Raw genomic sequence first — 15,546 nt, 5'->3', positions numbered from 1 at the left:
CTGGGTCTGACCACGGAGCCAATTTCCCAGCCAGCGGATCGTGGTGGACCCAAGGCCACAATTGGCCAGTTTCGCCAGGAGGTGATCATGGGATACCAGATCGAAGGTTTTTTTGAAGTCAAGATATATGACATCAATCTCTTCTCCCTTGTCCAGGTGATAGGTCACCTGGTCGTAGAAGGAAATGAGATTGGTCAAGCAAGACCTACCCGCAACAAACCCGTGCTGGCTATCCCTCAGGATGTTGGCGTTGGCCAGTCCGTTAAGGATGGCCTCTTTAATAAACTTTTCTAAGATCTTCCCCGGGATAGAAGTCAGGATGATGGTCCTACATTTTGCCAGATCCACTTTCCTCCCTTTCTTGATCGATAGGCTGGCTCGAACTCTTCTGGACTTTACTTTCTTCATCACTAGAAGACAGTAACCAAATATACTTTGCTGGCAGCTGGAGGATGGCAAAGCAAGATCTGGAGTTTTCCTCTGACAAAAAGCTGAAGCCATGAAAACCGCCATTTTGGCAAGCACAGCCTCCAAAATGAAAAAAAATTGGTCTTCAGCCTAACGCTTCAACTTTGAACAGAAACCAAGAACACTAAAGTAAAGCCAGTGCTTCCTACAAAAATCTGTTAAATGAAATATTTATTAATATCAATTTTTTTCCAAGCCAATGCCTGCATCAGGGATTGCACAACAATTTGATAACTTTATTTCTTAAAGTGGGGTACCTAAAATAGAACTCCCCTCCCCCAGTTGTAGGTACCTGAAGGGAAAAATGGACCAAGCTGTCAGACGTGCTGGGCAGCCCCAGCTTTCATAGAAGGCAAGGGATGACACAAGTGCTCAATGCCTTCGAGTACCTCCATTCCACTTCAGTACCAGTCTGTTCACCCATGCCAATAGGGCACTCACTTTAGGCACAAGAGTTTTAAAATGTTGGATGCTGTTTGCATACAGATCACTGGATAAGAAAAGCTGTGTGCAAGTGCAGACTAAATTACATCAGGGATGAGACTTGTTGTGAAAGCAAAATGATAATTAGCTTTCACGGGGGGGGGTGGAATAGACCTTTTTAATTAGAGTTTTTAAAAGTCAGAATTAGCTTTCATTAGAACCAGATCAAAATTAGATAAAAAAGTAATGAGATTAATGTTGTCACAGATGCAGTGTCAGTTCTATAGTGACCTAGATCTTTGTCACTTGACTTTGAGCTTTGTACAGGTGTGGAAGTCCATCCCAAGCCCAGGTGACCCATCAGGCTGGCAACAGTTTCTGGACTCTACAGCATAGAAGAGAGTGACTACAGATGGGTCAGCTTGGGGCAGCCTTAAGTCTTAAGCAAGGTACAGGTTTACCCCTCCGGAGGATGCTTTCGTCACTCTATCACTGCAACTCATACCCAAGCAAAGCAGATTTGACCAAATTAGGGTTGGTATCATAGAACTCCTGCTCTGCATGGACAGAAGTGACTATGCAGGATGTAAGGACAGGGAGAGTCATTCCTTGAGTTTCCTTCTAGAACCAAACTCAATGTGGTGATTCTCCATTGCCTGTAATCTTGCCTAGAACCATTGGTTTTGAAGAAACATGGCAAGGTGGCATTTCCTTCTGCACAAGATATTAACCCACCACATACCCATGTTGTATGTCACTGTCCTTGAGCAGGGGAGGATAGATGTCCCCACCTCTGTTATGAAAGACAGTGGTGAAGTCACTTGTGGCTTTATCCAGTATCAAAGTTGTGTATTTGCTCTTGATCATCATGGTGACCTACAAGAGTACCCTGCTGAGGAAACATGTTAAGCTAGCAATAGCATAGATACCTGAACCCCACTGCCACCCTGACTCACTTGTTCCTAGGCACACTATCAGCCCCCACTCCCCAGCATTCAAACACAACAGCGGCAAACTTACCCAAAGTGACCTCTACATTAACCAGCAGAGAGGGCCTGAGCAGTGAGTGAAAGATTAATCATTCAGTATTGTTTTTTGGACTCCATCTTCCCACTGGCACAGTTGTTTGAAAGCTACAATTTAGAAGCAATTTGCCTATCCTAACAGTGTCATGGAATCCAATACATCTTGTCAACCAAGTGCTTTCTATACTTTTTTCCTGTTCCTGTTTATAACCAGAATATTATTTTTTTCTTAGAATGACAGGTTGTTTGGCCTGTAAGTCCCTGGAGACCTCTTTTCTGATATAAGCCTTGCTAACAAAGCTGAGAGAGTAGAATAGTAGGCCTGGAAAAAGGCATTTGTCAAATCTGGTGGGCAGTCTCATGACCCCCCACTGCTGCTCACCACTGTCACTGGGTGCTGCCAATTGCCATTGCTGGTAGTGCCGGAAAATGGTGTATTCAGTGATAAGAAAAGCACTGGCTGTAGTAGAGTAGTGCACAGGCTGGATCGAATCTTCATGGGCTGGATCCAGCTTACCAGCTGCAGGTTGATGACCCTTGGACTACTTGACACATCCCCTCTGAAGGGGCCAGTCAACCTGTAGCAGTGACAGCTTTTGATACCCTCACAGGGCATGATCCACAGCTCCCTGAGGCCAGTGGGATTCTTTCCATTGACTTCAGTAGGTTTTGGATCATAATTGTGAATAATACTTTTCTCAAAGTCATTGCACAAGGCCATTCCTAGCCACATTGGGTGTCATCTGACCTAGCATAAAGGCCTGGAGGTTCCAGGCATGGACGCATGAAACAGTTACACCATTTTAGAAGTGGGTGGTGGTGAGCAACTGCAGTACAGCTAAATCAGATATGTCCCCCTCTAATTTACCTCTTGTTTCACTTAAGGAAAAAAGTACTGCAGTTAAGCTTAATTTGCTCTGGGAATAACAGTTATATCAGCTAACCACAAGGAGTATCTCCAGATTGCATTGAACTAACTTGGGACTGATCCATGAAGGTAATAAAATCAGGGGACTCTGGGGTGGTGCAAGTGTGGGGGGCCTAACAAAGTTGTTTGTTGGGGTCCTGGCCTCCTTACCACACCAGAGTCTTGAACTGGTAAGACTCTGGTGCTGTGGTGGGGGGTAGGGAGGGAGCCTGAAGCCTGTGGCAAGCATGCAAGTAAAGGCATGATGGGAGCTGATACATGTTCCCCAAAATTGTGCATCCTGCCATGCCACAAGTACCCCCTGATCCCAGCTTCCCCTGCACCAGCAAGTAGCAAGCTCCTGTGGTTAGGAACGTTGGTGAGTCAAGTGGACTCCCAGGGCACTTTTGCACATGCTCTGGAGGTTGGGGAGGGGGTGGCACTTTAATTAGAGTGGCTCCAAGAGTGGCTCTAATTAAAGCGCCGTCATGTCTCATGTATCATCACCCCTGTTTTTAAAAATGGAGCAGGGGGCTCGTTCAATGAGCCTTAGTTCATGCACCCCACCGCCATTTTTAAGCATGAGAATGCTAATACACAAGATGTAGGAAGCTGCTGGAGTGCAGCAATGGCCATGCTCCAGCAAACTCAATTAATTGAGTCTACTGGATGGTTCAAAATAATCTGATTTTCAGTCTTAGCCCTGAAACCACACAGAAGTCTTGAACCTACTTCCATGGGATCCCAGGGCTGAGACCTAAAATGAGCTGTTCAAGACTCAGGTGAAGTACTACAATCTATATTTAGATAGTAGTAAGCATTAATGCTTGACTGCTTAGAAAATGCTCTAAGTTGCATTAATGCTTACCACAGTCTAAATATAAGGTATGCTAAGTGCAAGGTGTAACAAGGCCCTTAGGGGGAAGTCAGGAAGAAGGCAGGGCCAGGTGGTAGAGACTAACACCTTCAGAAACTCATAAGCTTTCCTAGGGAAACACCTACTTGGTCACATCTTATGATGCTTCTTTTGCTTTCTCCTGCCCTGCTTCCCATTTGCTGTTGTTCATTAGGATGATAGGACAGCCCCAAGAGACTGCTTGACTGTCAGACCCACCCTATGTCTATAACAAGAATATGGTGAACACCCTGGGAATACTAGGAGGTGTCAATGTTTTAAGACTGTTAAAATTCTCTCACCTCAATCCAGGTGTAATCGCCTAAGTGATTCGGAAGTCAGGCAGACAGTGAAGGGATGTGGAATGTGGATTGAAATGGCAATGCAGTAACAGGCAAGAGAAAGGAATATTACCTGGGCTGCGTGCATCGAGGTGTTACCATGTAATTGGATGGCTCAGAGAAGGCTGCATATACAAAGATGTGTACCCTGGCATATATCCCTTCTTGTCAGTTGGATTGACCTGCCAATGGACCGTGGATAAAAGCTATTTGATTTCTTTTTATACCGGCAAACCTGCACCAGTGGGACTAGAGAACTGTCCCGGGAAGCTGCCCCACCAATGAAGTGTTGTATGTGTAATCCCTCCCCCAACCTCCTGGTCCCTGCAAGCTTTGTCTTTTAAACCTGTCAGGTAATGCACCTGCAGTAGAACAAATTCAGTCTTGGCTCTTCTCTTTCTTTAAATTAATATTTAATGAACCATTGTTTCTAGGGAAGCTCACAAAATGGTTGTGGGTCTTAAACTAGCATCAGAATATTGTGTTCCTTCTGAAATAATAATAAAAAGAAGATCCCTATAGTTTGCATGTGAGAACTGATATCAACTGTTTATGTACAAACCTAAAGCTTGCTGCAGTGCAGTGGGCTGGAGAGCCAAGAGAGGGCTTTTCAATTAGATGAAGCCATAAGGCAGCACAACGCGAAGCCGTAAGTTCCATAATCTTCTGAACCTTTGATGATTTGCCAAAGAGCCATTTCCTAAAAGTGACTGCTCATAGCATACAAAATCCTAGAATAGAAAGTGTAATGGTTTATGATACGCACACAAAATGTTCCGTTACATTCTGGGCTTTAAACGGCAGCCAAATAAATGTAAGAGCTGAGTGTAAAATGACCTTGAAATCTAAATTAACTTCTACTAATTGGATTAAAGTGATTGTAATTTCAAATTTGGCATTTGTAAAGCTGTTTTCTACCAGTTAGCCCCATTTTAGAAGAACATGTTGTTTTGTAATCAGAATAGTAAGAGGCACTCCCTTCTGGTAGTTCAATAAAATGGCCTAGAATCCCCAATTTAGTAATACAACAGCCAAACCACTGATTATATACATTTACAGATATCCTTGGATTCAAACTAGTTGTGGTCTAGCCAACTCTTATGCTAAAGCTTTCACAGAATCACAGAAAAGTAGGGCTGGAAGGGACCTGTAGAGCTCATCTAGTCCAACCCCCTGCCAGAGGCAGGATCATCCCTATCCAAGCCAACCTGCACAAATCCATTGTCTAACCTATTAATAAAACTATGCAATCAACTGCTACACAACCCACCACAGAGCATAGTGCTCTGGCCTGCCATGTGTAGAGCATGAGGATATTGGCAGTCTGTTGTCCTGCAAGGGTTGTTAAAATACACTGGAGAGATTCAAGGAAGACTGCCATACCTCCCTGCTGCTGACAAGGATGACAAAAAACACCCTATAGTTTATACCAATCAGACTATGGAAAGGAATTTCTTCTTAATCCCAAATGCGGTGATCAATCTGATCTTGAGTGGAGGGGCAAGACCCTCTAGCCAGGAACCTCCAGGTTTTTGTCCCATCAGAAGCATTGGCACACCATAGTCAAAATCCCCATGTAGTCAACACCCAGTGGTGAAAGATGCCCAACATCTGTAGCAATAAGGGGAAAAAATTCCTCCCCAACCCCATATGGCAACCAGCAATACCCAGAAGCATAGGAAATACTAAACACCCTCCATGCTACTCTGCAACCTGGAGACAGCAAGCACAACTCTGCACATCACACCCTCTTACAGTGACAGAAGTTACACATAAGTGATCAGAAACTGGTTCAAATCTGCAACACAACAGAAGTTCAGTGCACATAAACTGCTTTCAAAATGGCCAGAACCAGTTTAAGATAAACCTAGATGGATGTAATATCAGACTTAACTGATTTTGGTTAAATCAGGTTACTGAAGTTCTGTCCCAGATCCATGAACGACACGTGCCCCCATGGCTAGGGGGGGCACAACGGTGCCGGCAGCGATGGGAGCATGGCAGCGGTAAGCAGGGAGCTCCTGCAGATGCCGCCAGCGCTGTCAGAGGTGGGAGGGGGATGGTGAGTGCTGACCAGGGGAGCGCAGACCCACGTGCACCCCCTACAGATCGCCAATGCCCAGATCCCCTCCATATTCAAGTTAACTCACAGTCCCCCAGCATTCAAGGATACTTTGCACCTCCCCCGCAAACCCTGGGCCAGCCTTGGCCCAAGCTGTCTGTCCAGTCAAGCACCCCGCAGCTTCTTACCTGGGTCACATCAGGCATCTGACTGCATTTCCAGAATCAAAAGTGAATGTCTGTTCACTTGCTTATTGGTTCAGTCTACACAGCTTAGACTAACCTGCAAAGATTAAAATCAATTCAGCCTCAGACTTTTTGACTGTCTATACTTAGCCATACTGATAGCCAGAACTCCCATTTTTGTATCCCTGCCATAATCTTATCCTGGTTCCTTTAAATCGTCTTGATTATGGAGCTCTGCTTCGTTCTCCTGTTGCTGAGTATGGCCCCCTCCAATATTCCCTTGCCTCAGGCTGCAGAGCTCTTTTCATTATCTTCTAGCAATCTGCTTGGGAGAGGGGATGTGGGGAGACTCCTGGGCTTTACAGACTGCTCTAGGCAAAGCTATTTTTAAATCTTCATGGACCAATGCTTATCCAACTTCTTCTCAAAGACCTCCAATGATGGAGATTCCACAACTTCACTAAGCAGGCTATTCCACTGCCTCACTGTTCTAACAGTGAGGTTTTCCTTAATAGCCAATATAAACCCATTTTGCTGCAGCTCCAAGCCTTTGCTCCACATCTTGCTCTATTTAGCAAGAGAGAAAAGGTGTCCTCCTTCTTTATGGCAGTGCTTTAGTTGTATGGAGACTGCCATCATGTCCCCTCTTAATTATCTTTTTTTGCAAGCTGAGTGTAGGAGGTTTGGGGTTATTGTTTAGCGCAAACAGGATGCATCTACATGTTCATTAATGCATAGTGCCTACCATACATTCATAGTTTCATAGTTTCATAGTGCTTATGGTTGGAAAGGATCTAAACAGATCATCAGGTCTGACCCCCTGCCCTGGGCAGGAATGGATGCGGGGTCATAACACCACAGCCAAATACCTGTCCAGCCTCCTCTTGAAGACCCCCAAGGTAGGAGAGAGCACCACCTCCCTTGGGAGCCCATTCCAGAGCCTGGCAGCCATAACTGTAAAGTAATGTCTCCTGATGTCCAGCCTGAACCTGCTTTCAATCAATTTGGGGCCGTTATTCCTAGTAACCCCCGGTGGTGCCCAGGGGAACAGAGCCTCACCCAATTCCCACTGGTCCCCCCTGGTGAGTTTGTAAATGGCCACCAGATACCCTCTCAGCCTTCTTTTGTGGAGGCTAAATAGATTCAGACACGTCAGTCTCTCTTCATAGGGCCTGACCCTTGACCTTGCGAGTGGCCCTCCTCTGGACCCTCTCAATGCTGGCCACATCCCTCTTGAAGTGCGGCACACAGAACTGGACTCAATACTCCAACTGCGGCCTGACCAGCGCCTCACAGAGGGGAAGGTTCACCCTGGACCTGCTTGTGATGCATCTGTAGATGCATGACAAGGTGCGGTTAGCCTTACTGACTGCTTCCTTGCATTGGCAGCTCATGTCCATCCTGGAGTCAACAATGACTCCAAGATCCCTTTCAACCAGTGCGTTGAAAGAAGGGTGTCCCCCAGCCTATAGGTGTGTTGATGGTTCCTTCTCTCTAGATGCAGCACCTTGCACTTGTGTGCATTGAATTCCATCCAGTTCTCATCCGCCCACCTCTGTAACTTGTCTAGATCTAGCTGGATTCTGTCCCTCCCCTCCAGCGTGCCCACCTTGCCCCACATCTTGATGTCGCCAGCGAATTTGGACAGCGTGCTTTCCACACCCACATCCAGATCGCTGATAAAGATGTTGCACAGTACAGGCCCCAGGACAGAGCCCTGGGGGACTCCACTGCCCACATCCTTCCAGGTTGAAAACGGCCTGTCCACCACCACTCTCTGGGTGCAACCATCTAGTCAATTTGCCACCCATCTGACTGTATAGGCATCAATGCCACAGTCGCCTAGTTTTTTTGAGAGAATGTGGTGGGAAACAGTGTCAAAGGCCTTCCTAAAGTCCAGGAAGATGACATCCACCTTGACTTTGTGACCTGAATATAAAAGGAAACCAGGTTAGTCATGCAGGATCTGCCCTCAATGAACCCATGCTGGTTGCCCCTGAGCATTACCTCCCCTGCTGGGCCCTTGCAGATGTGCTCCTTGAGAATTTTCTCAAATGTCTTTCCAGGGACCGAGGTGAAACTAACTGGCCTATAGTTACCCAGGTCCTCCTTTTTCCCCTTCTTGTAAATGGGGATGAACTGAGTCTGCTGGAGTGTGGTAATTACCATGCTCAAGCAGACTCCAGTGTCACGTGTATCAGTGTCCCTGTGCTGAAAAATAGTGGCAGGGTGCTTTAACTAAAGCTCATTCGACAAGCTTTAGTTAAAGTGCCTCCACCACCATTTTTCAGTGTGGGGGCACTAAGACATGTGATGCTCTGGGTGCTTTAATTAGTGTGGCTCTCAGTTCCCATTCTGTAGCTCCACTCCGCTCCATTCCCCACCAGAAGTCTCTCCCCTGGTTCCCTTCCCTGGGAGCTCTTTAGTTTTCTGTGGCCAACAAATTATCTTTCTCAGCTGGCCCAGTCTCCCTAGGCAACCTGCACCCAGTGCCTACTGCCTACAGCTGAGTTGTAGCCCCTCCAGCCTGTAAGCTGCAGCCTAGACGAAGCCTAAATATTGTCAAATAAAGAGGCACTTTCATCTCCTATGTCTTACAACTAATCTCTTGTTGATGCAGCTCAAACTTGTGCTCACTTGCACAGCTATGTCACACTGCAGATTCATACTGAGTCTGTGATCCACCAAGACTCCTAGATCCTTCTCTGTATTGCTGTCATCCAGCCAGGTGTCCCCATTTTGTATTTGTATTTTTTATTCTTCTTCTTAAGGTGTAGCACCTTGCAGCTGTCAGCACTGAACTTCATCCTTTTAGCTCCAGCCCAGCTTTTCAATCTGCCAAAATCCTTCTGAATTGTGCTCCTGTCCCCTAGTGTGTTTTCAGTCCTTCCTAGTTCTGGAAATTTTCAAATTTGCTCAAGAAGCTCCAGCATCCTGATCGTTAATAAACATGTTGAACAGCCCTGAACTCAGAACAGATCCCTGTGGGACTCCACTTAAAACCTACTGCCATTCTCATATAGTTCTATTTATAATTACCTTTTGCTTGTGCTATTAAGCCAGATATCTATCCTCCTTGTAGTAGTTTGTCTAGCTCACATTTCTACAATTTGTTTGAGAAGGCCATGTTGGACTTTGTCAAAAACTTTGCTAAATTCCAGAGACATTGTGAAGAAGGAGATTGAGTTTGTTTGGCTTGCAATCAGACTTTCCATCTGAAGATACTTTCAAATTGACTTCCTTGTAACATGTTCCAGTAACTTCCCAGGTACTGAGGTGAGGTTAACCCATCTGCAGTTCCTGGGGTCTTCCTTTTTGCTCTTTTTAGAGAGGGACACTATGTTGGCTATTTTCCAGTCCTCTGCTAACTTGTCTATTGGCCACTTATTCATAAATATAATTGCCAAGGGCCCAGAGATCTCCACTGCCAGTTCCTTCAGTACTCTGGGATGAAGTTCATCAGGGCTTGCTGACTTGAATTCATTCAGATGTATAAAAGGCTCTCTCACTGATTCAATATTGCATCCCTCAGCATGTCCCCTTCATTGTCCAAATAATCCTTATTAGCTGTCTGGTTCCAGTCTAATTTTTTGTGAGGACTCAGACAATAAGCTGTTGAGACACTGCACCTTCTTTGCATCTTCTGTTACAAGGTCTCCCTGGCTATTTAACAGTGGTCACACAGCTTCTTTTGTCTTTATTTTCTGGCCAGCATATTTATAGAATATCTTCCTGTTGTCTTTAACCACACTCACCAGGTGAAGCTCATTTTATACCTTAGCCTTCCTTATTTTGTCCGTGCAAGTTCTTGCAGTTTCCTATTATGTTTTCTTGATGAGCTGCCCATCTTTCCATTGCCTGTATGCCTGGCTTTTGCATTTGAAGCATCCTAGAAAGTCTTTGTGCAGGCTCACACCATTCTTTTTGTGCTTCCATCATGTTGGAATAGCTTCTTCTTGGGGTTCCAGTTCTACGTCCTTTGGAAGCTTCTAGTCCTCTTGAGTACATTTATTTTTCAGTTGATCTTCCTGTAGCATCATGCCTACTATCTCCCTAAGTTGATTGAAACCCGCCTTTTTGAAATCTAGTCTTAGTTCTGCTGACCTCATGCTTTCCCTGTCTCAGGATCATGACTTCTATCATATTGTGATTGTTTCCTCCCAAGTTTTCCATTACCTTCACATTCTCCACTAGTTCTTCCCTCTTGATAAGAGCAAGAGCCAAGTTAGACCATCCTCTAGTTGTATTCACCATTTTCTGTTAAAAACATGTCCTCCACACAAGTTATGAATTCGCTTGACATTTTGCTTAGCTGTATTGTTCTTCAAGCAGATATCCATAAAAACTGAAATCTCCCATCACTATCATCTCATAACTTGTGGATAATTTTGTTGCATCCTTTGAAGAATGCCTCATCCACCTCTTTTTCGTAATTTGGTGGCCTATATTAAATCCCCACCATTATATCAGTGCTATGTACCTTTAAACTTTTATCTTCACTGAGATACATTTTGATCTCCTATCTTCTTTGTTCTGAACCACCTGTATGTATTTCTGACATATAAGGTGATGTCATCACCTTTTCTTCCAACCCTCTCCTTCTGAAAGAGTGTAGTCCTCAACATTGACATTCCAGTCATAAGAGCTGTTCTACCAAATCTCTGTGATACTAATCAGATCCTAGTTCTTTTACAAGCTCTGACTTCCAGTTCGTCTTCTTCATTCTCCATACTTCTCACATTTGCATACATGTGGCAGATGTATTGTGTATCCTGACCTGCTAGTTCCTCCTTTGCATCCATTGTTGTCATCCTGTGGCTTTCTGGTCCTTTCAAAGAATTAACCTGCTTCTTCCAAGGTTGCTTCTCTGAATTGCTTGCTCTGTTGCTGGAGAGTTTTGTTCACTGTCCCACATGAAACCTATTTTAAAGCCCTCCTTATTTAGGTTGGCCAGGTGATGCCAGACATGCTCTTTCCAGTTCTGGTCAGATGGATCCCTTCTCTTGATAGCAGTCCTCCTCTCCAGAACATCTGCCCATTGTCAAAGAATCCAAAACCTTCATATTGACACCACTATCTCAGCCATGCATCTGCTTTCATGATATGATGGTCCCTGTCTGGGCCCTTACCTTCCATGGGGAGGACTGATGAGAACAACATCATGTATGACGATGCATGCATGACGAACAGGTCCAGGGAGGTGATGCAGTATTGGTCAGACTGCAGTTGGGGTACTGCATCCAGTTTTGGGCGCTGCACTTCAAGAGGAATGCAGAGAATCTTGAGAAGGTTCAGAGGAGGGCAATTTGTATGGTCAGAGGCCTGCAGGCAAGGCCCTATGAGGAGAGATTGAGGGACCTAGATCTTTTCAGCCTTTGCAATAGAAGGCTAAGAGGTGATTTTATGGCTGCCTATAAATTCATCGGGGAGGGCACCAGGGAATAGGAGATCCTCTATTTATGAGGGCACCCCCTGGAGTAACTAGGAGCAATGGCCACCAATTGACAGAGAGCAGATTTAGGTTGGACATTAAAAAGAATTTCTTTACAGTAAGGGTTGCCAGAATCTGGAATGGGCTTCCAAGGGAGGTGGTGCTCTCCCCTACCCTGGGGGTCTTCAAGAGGAGACTGGACATGCATCTGGCTGGGGTTGTCTGACACCAGCACTCTTTCCTGCCCAGGGCAGGGGGTCGGACTAGATGACCTACTGAGGTCCCTTCCGACCTTAACGTATATGAATTGATGAACATTTGTGCTCTAAGCACCTTAGTCCTCTTGTGGAGAGGTTTGTAGTCTCTTCTGTTCACTGTCATTCCTGGCAGTATGACTAGCGCCTATATGGACAAGAAGGAAAGGGTAGCAGTCTGAGAGATGGTTGAGCTCTGGCAGTCTTTCTATAACATCCTGAAGACAGGCTCCAAGCAAGCAGCACCCTTCCCAGCACCCCAAATCAGGACAACAATTGTTTATTGTGCATGACTAACTTTTATGGTCAGTTAGCCATCATGGAGCCATTGCAAATATCACCTTAGGAAAGTAAGACAGGATAGTACAATACAAGAACAGGGATTTATTTTCTGAAGAAAATCTTTAACAGAGTAGTAAGGTCTCGTGATTCTTTTCCCCAGAACTTTGAAGTGATCTTAGGCAGAGCCTTTCAAAACTGAATGGTGGGCTCCTAAATTTGTAGCTAGACAACAGAGGATGTTGTCCAAATCCTCTTTTTTATATTTAGAGGCACTCATTGCCCGCTGTGGGATCCCTTTTGACCCACGTAAGATTTCAGATCTTGTCATGGAACTTTTACTGCTCTGATGAATTAGCTGAAGGGAGGTAAGCTTTTCTGGCTGTCAGATGGAGTGGCTGTGTGCAGGTGGGAGGGCAGGTGCTAGGACCTTGTTGTTACTAAAGTTTCATGTTTGCAGGCTGGATCCAGAGGTTCCATGGGCTGTAGGTTGCCGACCCCCCAAGTAGGCTGTTGCCTGTGAAAGTTTATGCCTCACTGAACCAGTTAGTCTCTAAGGTGCCACCCTTTCCTGCCTTCTGTCTGACTTCAGACTAACACCACTACCTTCATCTATCCACTGTCTCCTTTGGTATGCAACTCCACATACTTGGGCCTGCTTTGTATTACATGCAAACCACCAAGTCAATGTCTGGCAGGGATCTAGTGCTACTGATCTTTGGCTGCTTGTGGTTTGTGTCAACACAGTTCTCAGAACCCACATTCGATATCCAGGCTTCCCTGGATCAGGTGGTCTCCCCCATCTCTGCTGAAGCTTTGTGGTTGGTCTCCTCTTAAAGCTTGCACAGGCCCATACTTTGTTCTGTTTCAAACAGCAAAAATTTGCTAGCCTCTCCACCCATCCTCCAGCTACATAGAAAGAAGCCAGTAGTGCACATCTGTACTCATCTGTTTCTCTTTGACTTGCAAGGGTCTGTCATTGTTTTCTTCCCCTTGGGGGACGTAGCTGAACCAGAAGGCCCTGAGCTCTGCTCCTGGCTTCTGCAACCATAATGCAGCTGTCCCTTCTGCAGCTCTGCCGTAAGGACAGTCAATTCTGCACCATGGTAGCGGTCCTTAATGCCCACTATAGTGACCATGTTAGTGTCTGTTCCAGTCATGGCTTTGCCTTTCCCCTGGATTGCACCCTGCCCCACCAGAGCTACTCTCTTGGCAAAGCTGACTGCTGCAAAGACTTCTTAGTTTGCCTTCATGTGTCAAGCTAATCTCTTCTCTTCAGTATGTTGTCTGACCACTGGACAGGCACTAGACTTGACTTGCTTTCTTCCTGAGATTTTGGATGACATGCAACACCCACAACAATGTGACTACACTTAGTGCAGCATTTTTTAAAGTCCTTAGAACTGGCCTCAGTCTGCTCCACTGAAGTCATAAGCATTGTTTTACCATTCCTTTCAATAGCTGCATGGCGAGGAGAGCTCTGGGTCTTTCTTGAGAAGGCCATCATTACACATTTCTGGGCTAAGTGCCAGCGCCAGGCCTTGCTTTTTCATCTGGATGCTCCAGTAACCTGATCCCAGAGATGATGTTATTAGACATTTACCACATATTTCTGAGAATACATCATCAACATCAGTTTGTGTGGTGGGCCCCTGTTCAAAAGTGGGCCAGGCAGTTTCTCCATATTAGTGGTTGTGATATTAACCTGCAGGTGGGTTCTCTCTTTTTCATGCTGGTCGTCTCTACCCCACCTTCCCCACCAAGTTGGTGTCCTCCTCCCACTTAGCAATATGGGAAAAGCAGGATGGTCATGACCTCATGGCTTCTCATCATTGAGCCCCCTGGAAGTCATGACCCCTGGATGGAGAATACATGAACTAGTCCATCCTCCAGTGGTAAAAAATGCAACATTTCATTCTGCAGTGAGGTGGGGGCTGCTTAGTTCTAGCCTCTAACATTTTATGTAGCTGACTGAGTTTGCAACTGTAGAAGAGATCTTTTCTTCATCACCCAGAAGAACAATTTATTTTGTCAACTGATACCCACAATGGCATCTTCTGCCATGACTTAAACAAAGAACTCAGAAATTAGGCTATGGCACCACCTGTTAGACTCTTATTAGCTTGCTGCTCTGGAGCATTGAGAGGTTAGCAGTGTTTCTGCTTCAGGCTCCATGATTAGAGGTTTCTAACTCAGTAGTTGGGTTTTTCTGTAGGATGATGGCTGGTGCACAATGCCCCAGCCCAGAAGTGATTGTTTTGAGTCAGGGGTTTTCAACTTTTTTTAAGGGGCATACCCCTTCTGGGTACACTTCTGGCAGAGTGGCAGGGAGGGAGGGGGTGGCAGCGGCCAGATGTGGAGTTGGGGCTGGGGGGGAGAGCCTTGCAGCTCCTGGGTGGCAGCACTCTATCCCTGCCCGCCCACGCATACCCTCTAGCCCCTTCCCAAGCAACCCCGGGGGCACGCGTACCCTTGGTTGACAACCCCTGTTCTGAGTGATTGTTCCCAGAGTTTTAGTCTGCAAAATGGGTAACATGCTTTGGTTATTTAATGTAACATCGAATGGGTTAGCAGGGCCTGCTAGCTGTACTTCTTGGTTATTTGGTTAACTGACTGTAGGGTAAAATGACTTAGCTTTAGATTTGAGGCTCTATGTGGGGTGAGAGAGTCTACCAGAAGCCCTGAGAACGGGGCTTAGAAGGTAGCTGTGCTCCCGCAGGAGCAAGGCTGGGACTTGGTGATTTAGTCTGATTCCTTGTTCCTCACCATACTCCAATCCAGGTCCCATCTCCTGTACTTAGTGCTAATGACTCCTCTGCTCATTAGCTATTGGAGGAGAGTCAAGAGAGTCAGGAGAAAAGGTCATACCTGGGTGGGACAGCGAGTAGTGGTGCAGAGGCTGTTCTGCCCTCCCAACCAGTGCTGTAACTCATGATACAGGTAGAAAGCTCAGGGGCAGAAAGGGGCTCCTTAGGCCATGTTACTCCTTTCCACTAGCATGGAGTTACACCCTCAACCTCATTTTTTTTGCACGTCTTTTTTTATCCCGGTAATTTTGTAGATACCTAATCAATAATGTGACTGAGTTTGCTCACCAGCTGAGCTATTTTTGTGCAGGAAAACAGAAAGTCAGCATTTGTAGCAATGTTATTCCTTATTGTTATTGAGTGTGGGCTGCGCATCAGGAAACCATTACAAGAATTTCAAGAGACCATCAATGTAATCTAATTGTCCTCAGCTAGTGAAACATACAGAGTAGTTAGAATTCCTCCCCCA

This window comes from Gavialis gangeticus, unplaced genomic scaffold (assembly GCF_001723915.1).
Source record: "Gavialis gangeticus isolate Ggan-Ray unplaced genomic scaffold, GavGan_comp1, whole genome shotgun sequence".
NCBI classification, from domain to species: domain Eukaryota; kingdom Metazoa; phylum Chordata; order Crocodylia; family Gavialidae; genus Gavialis; species Gavialis gangeticus.
This window is presented reverse-complemented; position numbering follows the sequence as displayed.